Source organism: Agelaius phoeniceus, chromosome 11, assembly GCF_051311805.1.
Source record: "Agelaius phoeniceus isolate bAgePho1 chromosome 11, bAgePho1.hap1, whole genome shotgun sequence".
In the NCBI taxonomy this organism is placed as follows: Eukaryota; Metazoa; Chordata; class Aves; order Passeriformes; family Icteridae; genus Agelaius; species Agelaius phoeniceus.
In genome coordinates, this window is record NC_135275.1 from 5,422,694 (window position 1) to 5,435,304 (window position 12,611).

At 41.3% G+C, this 12,611-nt stretch overlaps 1 protein-coding gene across 8 annotated transcripts in view; it reads right to left on the reverse strand.

Annotated features, from left to right (window-relative positions):
• Positions 1 to 12,611, reverse strand: part of ATP2B2 (ATPase plasma membrane Ca2+ transporting 2) — a 415,395-nt gene that overhangs the window by 310,783 nt on the left and 92,001 nt on the right. For 7 of the 8 annotated variants that reach the window (XR_013183879.1, XM_077184650.1, XM_077184637.1 and 4 more), the window contains exon 2: positions 1,363 to 1,414. The exons of the other annotated variant lie outside the window; for it this stretch is intronic. The gene's annotated coding sequence lies outside the window, so the exon portion shown is untranslated. The remainder of the gene's footprint in view (positions 1 to 1,362; positions 1,415 to 12,611) is intronic. 8 annotated transcript variants of the gene reach the window in all.

Consider the following 12,611-nt stretch of genomic DNA (forward strand, 5'->3'; position numbering starts at 1 on the left):
AATCAAAAAGTGTGCACTTAATGGTTTGTAGAATCTAGAAATATGTGCATAATGTAAACAATAAACAACTTGTACTTCATCACATTAGTCAGCTATTCAAAAACCCTAAATTCCCCACATTAATGATGTGCAACTGAGCAAGGGCTTGTCCTTGCCAGGATCCCAAAGCTGCCCAGGGCCCCTCAGCAGGGGAAAGGATTCCCCTGGGAGCTGGGGATGGTTGTTGACAGCCCAATGAACGTCCCAGGATGGAACAGCTCCTCCAGGCAGCCACAGCACTTTGATGGCTCTCAGAAACACCAGGGAGCTCAGCTGAACGTGGCCATTGATTACCCCAACAGCCTCGTGAGGCAGATCCCAATGGAGGACTCAGCTCAGGTGAGCTGGGGAAGGAGATTAAAAATCTGTGTCCCCTCCTCTGCCATCCCCAATCCCATCACAGAGCTGAAGGTCCTCAAGCAGCTCAAACATCCTGAGACATATGTAAGGGAGAATTTAGGAGGTAAAAAAAAAAATTAAATGGAGAAAAAAAGAAAAAAAGAACACTGGAGCCACATGAGGATCACTTACTTCCCGTTAAAAGCATGAGGGAAAATAATCAATTTAAAAATATGTATCAGTAAACCCAGAAACACAGAAGGTGTTTGCTACCTAACCCCTCAAAAAAAGAAAAAAAAAGCAGAACACAGTAGGAAACTGTTTGATAAATGTGAGGCCTAATCCCCAAAACTGGTTTACTTTCATATCTTTATAAAAGGGGCAATTTGCTAATATTTGGAGGAGAAGGGAAAGAGAAGGAAGGTGTGCTGCTGAGGAGCAGCACAGGGGCTTCTTTTGCCTATACAAAATGAGTTTATGGAATATATTTAACTGAGTTTTTTTAAGAAGTGCCAAAAAGTTGGCAGCCACAGAGAATCCCTTAGCACAGCTAAAGAGCCTGAGGGTTTGGAACCAGGACAAAAGGGGATTCACTGGGCCCAGGCTGGGCCTGTGGTGTTGCTGTTTGCAGATCTCCTCATGGAGAGATCTGCAGGAATTCTGATTCCTGTCAGGAATTCTGATGTCACTGATTACTTGCAACTACAAAATTGGCCCCATCCTGCCTTATCTGCAATTTTGACCATGACCACTGGAACTTTGAGGCCATTATCAGATCCTTCACAGGTTCTGAAAACCCATTTTGCACCGGATGTTGTAGAAAGCTGGAGATTTGTCACTAATTCAGCAAAAAAACAAGTACTAAACTCATTTCCATGTGTTTATGATGATTTCCAATGATTGGTTGCTAAAATAACATTATACCCCTTTGATATAATAATCCCTGGAATGACAACGTGGACAACAGGAGGAGATCAGGCTCACCATGACCATAGCGCACCAGGCGAGGAGATCTTTGTGTCACAGCATGCAAGACCTGATAAAAACAAAGAAAAAAACCTGTTTATGCTTTGGAAATTTAAACTATTATGGGTATAATGAATATGAAATCAAAGAAAAAGGCAGTTCAATCATTGAAAAGCAGCTGGTTTTATTTAAACCCAAATGTGTTTGTTGCACAATTAATAAAATTAAGGTCATCTCTTTTGTGCTATTCCATAACAGAAAATTTAAAAGTGACTCTTAAAAAAATGAAGTATAACACACCTTCAAAAAAATAAAATATTACACACCTTCCAATAGAACTGAAGCATTTAATATTGCCTAATTTCAGAAAAATCCAACTAACAATGCACACAAAAGCTATCATGCTTGTTACTACTTATAATTATTTTGTACTAGCATTCAGGTCTACAAGCATTCAACAAAACTGATAACCTCAATTTTTCTCAGAATCAAAATCTTGAGGGGAAAATGTTTACCAAATAAATACAAGCATGAATCAGGGCACATGAAAGTTTTCCTCCCTTCCTGTTGGAGATGAAAACAAACATTTCTTCCAAGAATTACATCAGGACAGACTTGCAGGTGTCACAAATCTAATGCCAGGACAAAATTTTCAGCAAAGATTCTATTTCAAGCCCTTCTGGGGGTGATTTCACATCAGCAGAGACAGAATCCTGTGTGAAGCACATTTGTCAAGACACAACTTGCCAAGCAATCAGCTCAGCAGAGCCCCTGGTGCTGCTCGGGGAATGTCTCCCTTCCAAACCAGCAGAGTGCTGCAGGAACACAGCAGTGCCAGCCCTCCCAGAGCTTCAGCACACAGGGAGTCAACAGCAATTTCTCTCCTAACCCCTCAAAGCACTCCAGAGCATCAGAGGGATGCACAAACAGAATGCACCTCGTGCTATTAAGAGCCAAAAAGGAATTCCCAGGGACTCTGGGTTCTGCTGCACAACTGCTCGGTCAGAAATTAAAAGGACAACACGACTTCAGCTTTGGGAGCCAAAGCTGACTTAGGGAGGTGACACATCATGAATCGAATTGAAATCTGGCCAAAAAACAACCAAACCAAGCCTAACCCACTTGACTGAAGTGCCATGTAAGCACTACAAGTGATAAAAATACCTCTCTGCCATCCTAAGCTGACAGAAGTGCTTGCAGGAGTTCCAAGGCAAACATCTTGTTCCACCACCTGGGCTACCAACATCTCTTTAGCACATTTATCCCAGAGATTCCCCATTGTGGGAATACATGAAAACAGCTAAAAACCAGAGCTCTCTCACTCTGAATTGCACACACAATGCTGGAGCTGAGCAAACAGCAAGTCCACCTTGTCCAGGAGCTGGCAATGCAATCCCTCTACTGGATACCAGTCCCAAAAATCAGCAGGTGACTGCAGGAATCAAACAGCAAACAGGGAGACACAGCAGGGGGAAATACCCAAATACCCAAAGGCTTTGGAGTACAGCAAGTCAGAACATCTCTGCCAGAGGGGATGGAAATGGTACAAAGACAATTAAATGAGTGAAAGGGGACTCCCAGCGGGGCTGGATGCAGGCAGGGATGGGAATACCTGGCTCTGTCCTGGCTAAATCCAGTTCCAACACGTAGCCTTGGAGGCCTAAGTTGTAAAATCTGTTTGTGCCCAGCATCACAGGTGTGTCCTTAAACCTTCTGCCTCCCTTTGCCTCAGCAGTAAAGTTGTCCCAATTCTGTGAGATTGAATTTGTGTATAAATTCAGAGGATCACATAAAAGTGCTCAAACGCTGGGGTGATAAATTAAAATAAATGTCTCATTGGTATTCTCAATATATTTCTCTGACTCTGTAAAGATTCAATATTTTCAGCCTGGGAAGGATAACAAAACTGGAGTCCAGGAGTAATCAATGCTACTTTTAAAATGCATTTTTACTTTAATCAGGGATTACTTAAACCCCAGCCAGATCAATATTTATTTATTCTTTCATCTGGCTTTCCCAGAGTTTTAGAAAATTATAGTTGTCAAAGGTACTGCCTATTGCTGTAAAATTCCCTGTGAAGGAGTTTGATGTAAGAAAGCCAGTCACTCATGAAAAAAAATTAAAGTCATACAAAATTTATAGTTAAATAAAAACCTTTGTGCTTCATTCATTTCCCTAAATAGCTTAAACCCTTGCTGGAGCAGAAATTCAGTGTGCCTGCAAACCTGTCATTTGCTGCAGCTGCCTAAAATATGAATAACCATAAAGAAATGGATAATCAAAGAATTTGCTAGAAAGAAAAGAATCTCAGTGATTTTTAAGACTGGTTTTGATGAGGGAAAGGTTTCACCTTCCCAGAGTGAAGATGGAATCATAACAAAAATATGTAACAAAATTATAACAAAATAGATGAGTTCCCATTTCTCCAATATCCAGAAATCTGGAAGAGTCACACAGGTGGCAATGGTGGGCTCCTCATCAATGAACCCATTTCCTATGAAAAGGAAAACAGATTCTCTCTGGGGTACAAGGGCATGGGGGAAACTTGTTTAAGTATTAAAAGAAACTTCTAAAGGGGGAGGGAAACAGAAGGATCATTTCTCTGTCTGTCAGTCAGCTCTGGGATGCTCAGCTGCTGTCAAACATCCTGAGAACTTTTTATTTACTTTAAAAACAAATTCACAGATACTTTTCTTTATATTTGGAGCTGCTGGACAGATACTTTTCTTTATATCTGGTTTACAAAGTAAGGCAGAGCAGTTCCAGCCTCTCCCAGCCCAGAGCTGCAGCCCTGCCAGGTGTTTTCACACAACCAGAACCCAAAGCGACACAAGAACAGAATTACAACAGCTCCAAGTAGAATCTGATGGTGATTGTTTGCTCCATTTTTTAAATGCTGATGACCAAGGTCTAGCAAATATTTTATCATCTCTTGAGAATTCACTGGCAATGCTGCAGTCAAACATTTTAAGTCAATTTTGTGCTGCTGAAATGGGATCATTTCCCCAGGATTCTGTGGCAATTAGGAGCAGCACTCAGTAGGGTTATTTTTAGCAAGTGCACCTCATTCACACATTTCACAGTGCTGCTCAGGGATCACTGATCTATATGCATGACTGCAGTGATAAAATCTGGCAACACTCTTTAATAACTGTTTAAACTGTTCTAGGCGTGTTTCGAGCAACGTACAATTATTCCAACACCTAAAAAGAGCTTTTCCACTTGCAGGATTTTCCACTACTCAGTATGTGCACCCTTGCAGTTGGATAGTTAAGATTTTCCATTATTTCCTTTATTTGATTTGCACCTTTTCAGCCAGTGGACAAAGAAGGTGTCCCTGCCCATGGAAGGGGGCTGGAACTGGATGCTCTTAAAGGTCCCTTCCAACCCAAACTATTCTGCTCACAAAAGATACCTAAGATGGGATTTGTAAAGGCTGGAATGAGAGATTCTTATCCTGATGCACAAACTCATGAGGGTATAGCTGAAAAATATATTGTTCATCAACACACATTTATATAAATATTGAGAATGATCACCATAAGTTCTGTATGATTTTGTTAAATTTTAGTGAGCATAATGTATTTGACATGACACTGAACAAAGCCAAAATTAAAACTGGAGCTTGGTCAGTTTTGCTGTGTTTTTCAATTTGCAACAAATTCCAGAAACATGTTCACTGCATCACCACTGAATTTCTTTCTATTTTCTAAATGTCCTCAAATGCTGCTGCTGTACAGTACCATCTCTTAAGACAAACCAAACAAATTGAATTTATCAAAATGAGCAAGGCTGGAGATTTTGCATCAAGCATAGCACTTTTGTTAATATAAAAGGTGGCAGAGTTTTGGGTGAAGCAGGTGTAAATAAAAGTCAGCTGTGTTAGGACATCTCCAGGAGGAAAAGCGTCCTGCTGGCCATGCTTCCATCCTGTGCAGTGCAAGAGACCTCAAAACCCTGCTGCACTTGGCCCTGGCTTCCCAGGACAAAGTTTACTCATGTTTGAAGATGGCATGAGTGTGGCATTAGCAAAAAGCCCAACATGAACTGCCCAGCTGCAATTCAAGCTGGTGGAGAAATGAAGTCGCAAGGGCTGAAAGCGAGAGACAGGACGACAGGAGAGAAACCACAGTGATACTTGGAAAATGCATCACAAATGATGCATGGAAGGAGGAGAACTCATTGTTTTTAAATTAAATGGTCATTTTGAGGGCTTTGTCTTCCCCTAAAGCCCCCTGCAGTAGTGGCACACACCTCTGCCACACCTTCAACTGCTCCCACCTTTCATAAGGGCAGCATCAGTCCAAGTTTAGCTCCCAGTGTGAAATGCATCTCATTCTCCCTATAGTTCCCCAGGATCTCAGAATCTGTAATTACAGCACAACAAAACAAACCTGACAGCCACTGTGGCAGCTCTTTTTGTCAGACAGAAAGGCAGCAAAGCCTCTCAGGGGCTGTGCCACATCCTCTATCAGCTCTCATTGCGTGGAGAGCTGAAAATCAGCAAGGGATGGCTTCCCATGCTCTACCAAAAGATGCTCTTCTGAAGGGTTCCTTTGACTCTCAGTCAAGTCCTCACTGGAAATGGGAGCTGAAAACACTCACAGCACTCAGATTTTGGAACATGCAAACCTTTTATCAAACCTACTGACATTAAAATAAAAGTGACATCCCAGGCACCTTGAGTCACTCTTGGAGCTAGAAGAGGGTTGTAGGCACCAAACAGACAACACAGCTTTTCTGCTTGGTGATGGAAGTTCTGGATGGTTATTTCAAACCATCCCATGTGTTCTGTTTGCAGACTGAGGTGACTGATGCCCTCCCTCCACCAATGGCTGGGCTGGTGGGAACAAGGGAACAGCAGAGCTGCAGGTAAAAGCCTCCTGTGCAATGTCCCAGCAGGGCCTCTGTCCCACAGGAGTCCTGACTGACACATCCCAGTGTGCTGGGGACTTGCTCTGGGGAGCTTTGGTCAATGAAAGGGTTACTCTGATGGAGGAAAGGGGCAAAAAAATTTGGGGATTGGGTTTTGGCTTGGGGTTTTCTGTTGGGTGGGATTTCCCCTCTTTTTGTATTTCTTTACCTTGTCTTTATTTCAGAAGTTCAGAGTTTGGATGATAAAAAAAAGGTATTCATCACCCAAGAAACTTCAGTGACTTCAGTCCTCAAGTATTTCATACAAAGACTATTCTGTATGTTAATTTAACATAAAATACATTAATGAGCAACTCTACCAAAATCATACAATAGATCCAGACAAATTTAGGTACAGTGTGATTTAGATGTTGACCTGCACTGTCTTTGGTGTGGTTAATGGCTTAAGATGTGCTGGTGCATCTATTTTATCCTAAGGCCATCTATTATAGATTTATAACAGGAAAAATAAAACAAAAACAAAAACATGTAAGGGTCTATCAGACAATAAACATTTTGTTCCCCAGAGGTATCAGCTTCAAAATAAATAATGAAACAGGGATTTAAGATTTTAGGTGCTGGAATCAAAGCTGTGTACTTCTAAAGACTCTGGGTGATGTCCAGCCTTCATTTGCCTGCACACTGCTCATATCCCAGGAGATGGGACTTTTGTTCTTCTGAAATTGTTTTGGTTATAAGAAAATGCAGTGGCTCAAAAGGCACAGTAATAGCTTTCCCTCAGCCATATTAGACATATATTTTCTAAATATTCCCTTTATTTCTAACAAATGGGGCTGGATTTGTAGCAGAACTTGACTATCAAAGACCATGATACAATTATGACTCAGCTTATCTGCAAACTCCTTCACCGTTTGTATTTACCAGCTCTTCATAAACTGCAGTTATTGCCAATTCCTTTAATAATTTGGCTTTCTGATTCTAGGAGATGATCTGGGCCAGAAGAATCCTCAGATAATAAGTCTGTGATGTTACAGAGCTTTACAGCTGTATTCAATATGTGTGAATGTTTTCTCCCAGAGATCAGTTCAGGGATCCAATAACACTTTTGGACACTTTAGGGCTGTGCAATAAACACCCCATAAAAACTGATTCAAAACCTAATCATCTTATAAAATCTGAGAAAACATAAATCATGTTTGAAAAACAGGGGGGGCTATTAGGGAAAACCACATCTTTTCCTAGATCTGAGAGCAGGAGTCAAGAGCTGACACCATGCTGCTTTTCCAGCATTCCCAGCAGTGATCCCTCACTGCTGTCCCTGCAGAGCCCCAGGAAATGGGATTTGTGTGCCCTCCTTCAGGAACAGCAGTGCCTCCGAGGCAGAAGCTCCTCCTGGGGGATGAGCAAACCCACAAAGCAAAGAACTTGATTTAGCCCAAAATACAAGTTGCTCACTTGTCCCAGTAAATGATGGGTTTAGCGAGCAGAGGCACCAACAGGTATCTGCTTTTAGGCAGCATTTTGGAATGAAACGGGCTCTGGGAAGGAGAGTCCATCATTCTCACTCTGTGGCCTTAAACTCAGCAGCCAGGAACAGTTCCATTATCCCAGCCCTGTGGAGAAGCTGTTTCAACTCATTTATAACCCTTCAACATCTTCCCAAAGAGCGGAAGAATCACACCAGAGTCCAAATACTCTTTCCACTGTAGCCATTATGAAATAGCAAATATTTCTCTCACCACTTGCCACTGGTACTGCTGAGCTTTAATTCCTCAACTTTCTAATGAACATGGCCCCATTCTCTCCCTAATAAATGCAAATGCACTACAAGAATTTTCAAAGCACCGAACAAAACTTGATATCAATTTCTAATTAGAAATCTCTGCAGCAGCTCTGGAAATCTCAGCCTCCTCTCTGTGATTTTGTTTAAAAAAAAAAATCCGTGTAAGTGGTCATAGAAATGTGTATTGTATGAATGTATTTTTTTAATTTATTCATGAAGAAATATTTTTAAAGGCTGCTCAGTGACAGAGGATTTAACACAGTGTTATGCAATAACTGGTTCAACAGCTTCCCCCACCATGTACTTTTCTCTGCATGTAAATTTCTTGAAGTTATTTCTAAGGCAATAACTCGATATCAAAAGTTTAATTTCAGAGTGTGACAGATGACAAATATCTTCTCCCTATTTAAGTGCTCCCCCCACAGCACTATTCTAGTCTGTGCAGAATATAAATGACCCACTGAAGGCAAAATAAAATAAAAAAAAAGCCAAAAGCATTTCTCAAGGTTTTTCATTAAAATCCACGTTTAAGAGAGAATTAATGAGGGGGAAAGAAGTTACCCTCCCTGAATGATGCTGATCAAAGTACATTTCTTCAGAAGCTTCAGAGATTTGCTGAGCAATACATCACTCATGTCCCCTCCCAAGGAAAAGACAAATTATGTATTGAAAATTTGGGTTAGCTACAGTTCACTGTAAATACATTTATGACACTGCAACAAAGGAATGCTGCCGTGTGCACAGGAAGGAAAATTCCTGCAGCATTCCTCTTGTAAAAAGGACTGCACTGACTTTAACACCACAGTTCAGTGTGAGCTTAGGTGCTGAACTTGGCCACATCTCAAAAGCTTGCAGAGCTGCAAGGCTTGGTGTAAGAAAGATGAATCAGCCTTCAATTAAGCCCAGAGTGTGCAGTGAGGCTGTGAACCTTCTCAGAAATGCAGAGAGAGAGGTTTCAGCTCACACAGCCATCCACTGTGCCAGCAGGGACTTGGGCTTGTGCTGGTGCTTTTGCAGGTGTTAAAAAAACAACAGGAATTTTCCTTTTCATGCCTCTTTCTGCTCCTTCACTCTCAGGTGATGCACGCAGGAAAAGAACTTCATTCAAGAGGAAATCTCCCTGAAGCACCAGAGACAGCTGTGTGTTTGCTCTGAGTCAGGCCCAGGAAGAAAAAGGCTCTGGGTGTGCTCCATCTCATTTTGCTGGGCAGCAGAGTGTGCATCCTGCAGTGGAAAGGGCACATCCACGGGCAAGGCCTGACCTGCAGCTCAGCTAAACAGCCTCTCCCAGGAAAGGAGCTCTAAAAACACAGATTACAGCAGTTTGCCAGATCCCCACCATGAGCACCTCACTGGGAATTCAGAGAATGAGCAGCATTCCCAGCATTTCCCACAAAGCTTTAACACTTCTGCTTTTTATTTTATCCATATCCCTTCCTACAAGTGCATCCAAACATCCTGGATCTGAGAGAGGGTTTAACACCTCCCTGGTCACACAGGTGGGGTTAAACTGCTTTTCTGACAAAGTTCTATCTGCAAATTCATTCATTTTCTGAATTAAGGTCTTCCAAAGCATCAGCAAAGTACAGTGACAGCACTGCCAGGCAAGGTGATTTATGCAAAGATGCTTTCCAACATTTTCCCAAACTAACTTCAATGTAGTTGTGATGGCTGGTTTGCCCATCACATATAATAAGCAGACACATTAATTATTCATTACAAATTGTTATCAATTACACACATTACAACTTGAACTATTGCAAGGTATCTTGCCAGGATAGTCCAGTTAGTTCCACAAGTTAAAAAAAAAAAAAAGGTCAATTTAAATTTTCACTGATTAAATAACATACTGAAATCATTTCCATGGCACATCCAGAAGTGGTTCAAGGTGAATTCTTTTGATCCAAAAGCAATTAGGACATTTTTTCAAATTCAGTAAATTCAATAAATTCAAATATAATGAGAGTGAAAAAACTTCCAGGGGGTTGACAGGTGACTCCATTCCTAAACTATTCCTTTGACCTTCAGTGGATGGACCTACAAAAAATGCTTACATGGGCTGTTTGGAAAAAAAATATTGGTTTGTTACTGGGATTTTGAGTAGTGTTGAACTATCTCCTGCAGGACTGTCCTAAAAGAATTGCCTGGAGCACTCCAGGGAATTTACAGAGCAGTGATTAGAACCTGTCCAAAGGCAGAGCAGGGCTCTTCCAGCACAGGCTGAAGGAGAAGTATTTTAAACCATTCCTTAGCTCCAGAGCCCTCTCCTGCACAGCTTTCCCCCACACCATTGTCACTAAAAGGCAGCACTGACAGCTCTGCAGGCTCCAGCTGAAGCCACCCACACACAGCTCCAGCAAAGCTCTGCCTGGCTAAGCCAGGCTCTCCTGGCCAGGCCCAGGTGACATCTCTGGTGGCACTGGCAGGATGATCCCCTCTGGGCAGCTGCCCCTTCTCTCTGTGGTGACCCTGAGATTTGTCAGAGAGTTTCTTTTCTCAGCTTGGCAGCTGAAGGAGGAGCCAGGATTCTTCTGGTTTGGTTTGCAAGGTTATTTTCTGTTATCTACAACATTCTTGTGTTGATCTACTGAGGTCTGTTCAGCAGGTCAGTCTGTGGCACACTGACCGCCTTCAGGGGCGGTGTTGTATTTTATACTAAAAACTACCTGTATTTAATTACAATTATTTTCCAATACCTATCACTTATGTTAGACAGTGAGCTTCTACTCTAAACTAATCTAAAAGTGCCACCATCACCTAAAAGATGGAGGCTAGGAAGAAGGAGAAAGAAGGACAAGGCACACCCAATTTCTTCCATCTTGGGACTCCAAGTTCCTATTCTAAAAAACCCAAGATTCTACTTTTCACGCTGTGACAAACTAACTATCATTCTACTTAAACTTTCATGGCTTGTAATTCTTCATTTTTACATATGGTTGGTAATTTTTTCTAAGGGTCAAAATCAAAGGCACAGAGGTCTTGGGCTCTGTGCCAGGGTCTCTGAGCCCCCAGGCAGGGCTTTGAGCCCTCCAGCACAGCCAGAGGAATGCTCTGGATTCCAACACCCTTGGAGCTGCTTCCTGAGCCCAGGATGCAGGAGCAGGGGGGCTGCAGCTCCTTCCATCCCACTCCAGCTCCTCCCTGGCTGCCCCCAAAACACATCCTGCTCTCTGGAGGTGCTCCCAACGTGTCCCAGCAGCCAAAAGTAGGACAACTGTGCTGCTTCCCCTCTGCTGGGGGTTTGCTATATGTAAAAACATGCCTATTTTATGATTGGCTTTTTGCAAATATTAAAATGAATATTATATGTGTTGTGTTAGAAAGTGATGCTGTATTAATTTTCTCAAGTAATGTGTTAAATATAGTTTTAGGTTATAACATAATATTAAAATAGAAACTATGCTATGTAAGATACTTTTTTTAAAGAAAGGACTTGCACCAGATAGCAGCCACAGGACACCCAAATCTTTCAGAGAAAGAGAATTTATTGCTCCATTATCAGGAGAAAGGAACTTCTTCCTGCCTCGAGCAGCCCTGAAGACACTGTCAGGATTCAGAGGAAGAAGCTGACACTGCCCAGACAGAATCCTGTGTTTGAATGGAATTTATGCATCATGTGTGAGGTGTATGAATATGCAACAGGTTATTGTTTTTAAGGGTTAATCCTTTGTTAACAGGGGTCCTTTTTCGGGCTTATTTTGCCCAGAAAAGGTACCCAAACGTCCGTAACTCTTTGTTTCTATTGTCCCATATTGTCCAAATCCAAATTGTCCAAATTATTATTACTCTAATTATATTACTATTTTTATAACCATTTTATTACCATTAAACTTTTAAAATTTTAAAAACAAATTATTGGCGTTTTTCACACTATACTACAAAGAGAGAAGAAAATGGGAGAAAACAACTTTATTCCTTGGTGTAGTAGCACAAAAGATGATTATGCTGCCTTAGTGTTTCCCAAAAATCACCTTATCTCAATATACCCATCAGGCACCACTATTTTCACAGACATTAGGATATATTTCAGCTTCAATTTCCTCTGACAAGGGGGTTTTACCTCTGTAAAATGTCTTGGCTTAAAAGAAAAGTTCCCTTATTATAGATTAGGGAAAAAAACCACACACACACAAAAAACCCAAAACCACAAACAGAAAAGCTCAGAACTGCTCAAGTTGTTTAAGAGAAAACCATAAGTACGAATTGCCATGGCAAAAAGCCACAAAATTTGTAATATTTTCAATCTTAGCAGACTTTCATAATCAGTCACCACTATTTTCACAACCATTAAAAGAAATTTCAGCTTCTATTTCCTCTGACAAGGACTTTTTTACCCCTGTAAAACATCTTAGTTTTTTTTAAAAAGTCCCCTTATTATGGATTAGAGACTCTTGGTTTTACTGTCTTTCTGTGCAGAGGAAGCAACACCAGAATTCCTTGCTATGGATTAGAGATTTTGGGGTTTAGTGAATGCCTTTCTGTGCAGACAAAATTCTAGTTTAGGGCACACAGCAGCATAAACCACTGTTCAAGATAATTTCCAACCACATGAGCAAGTGCTTGAGGAAATACAGGCATAAAATGATCCTGTTTGAAATGTTCTAACTCT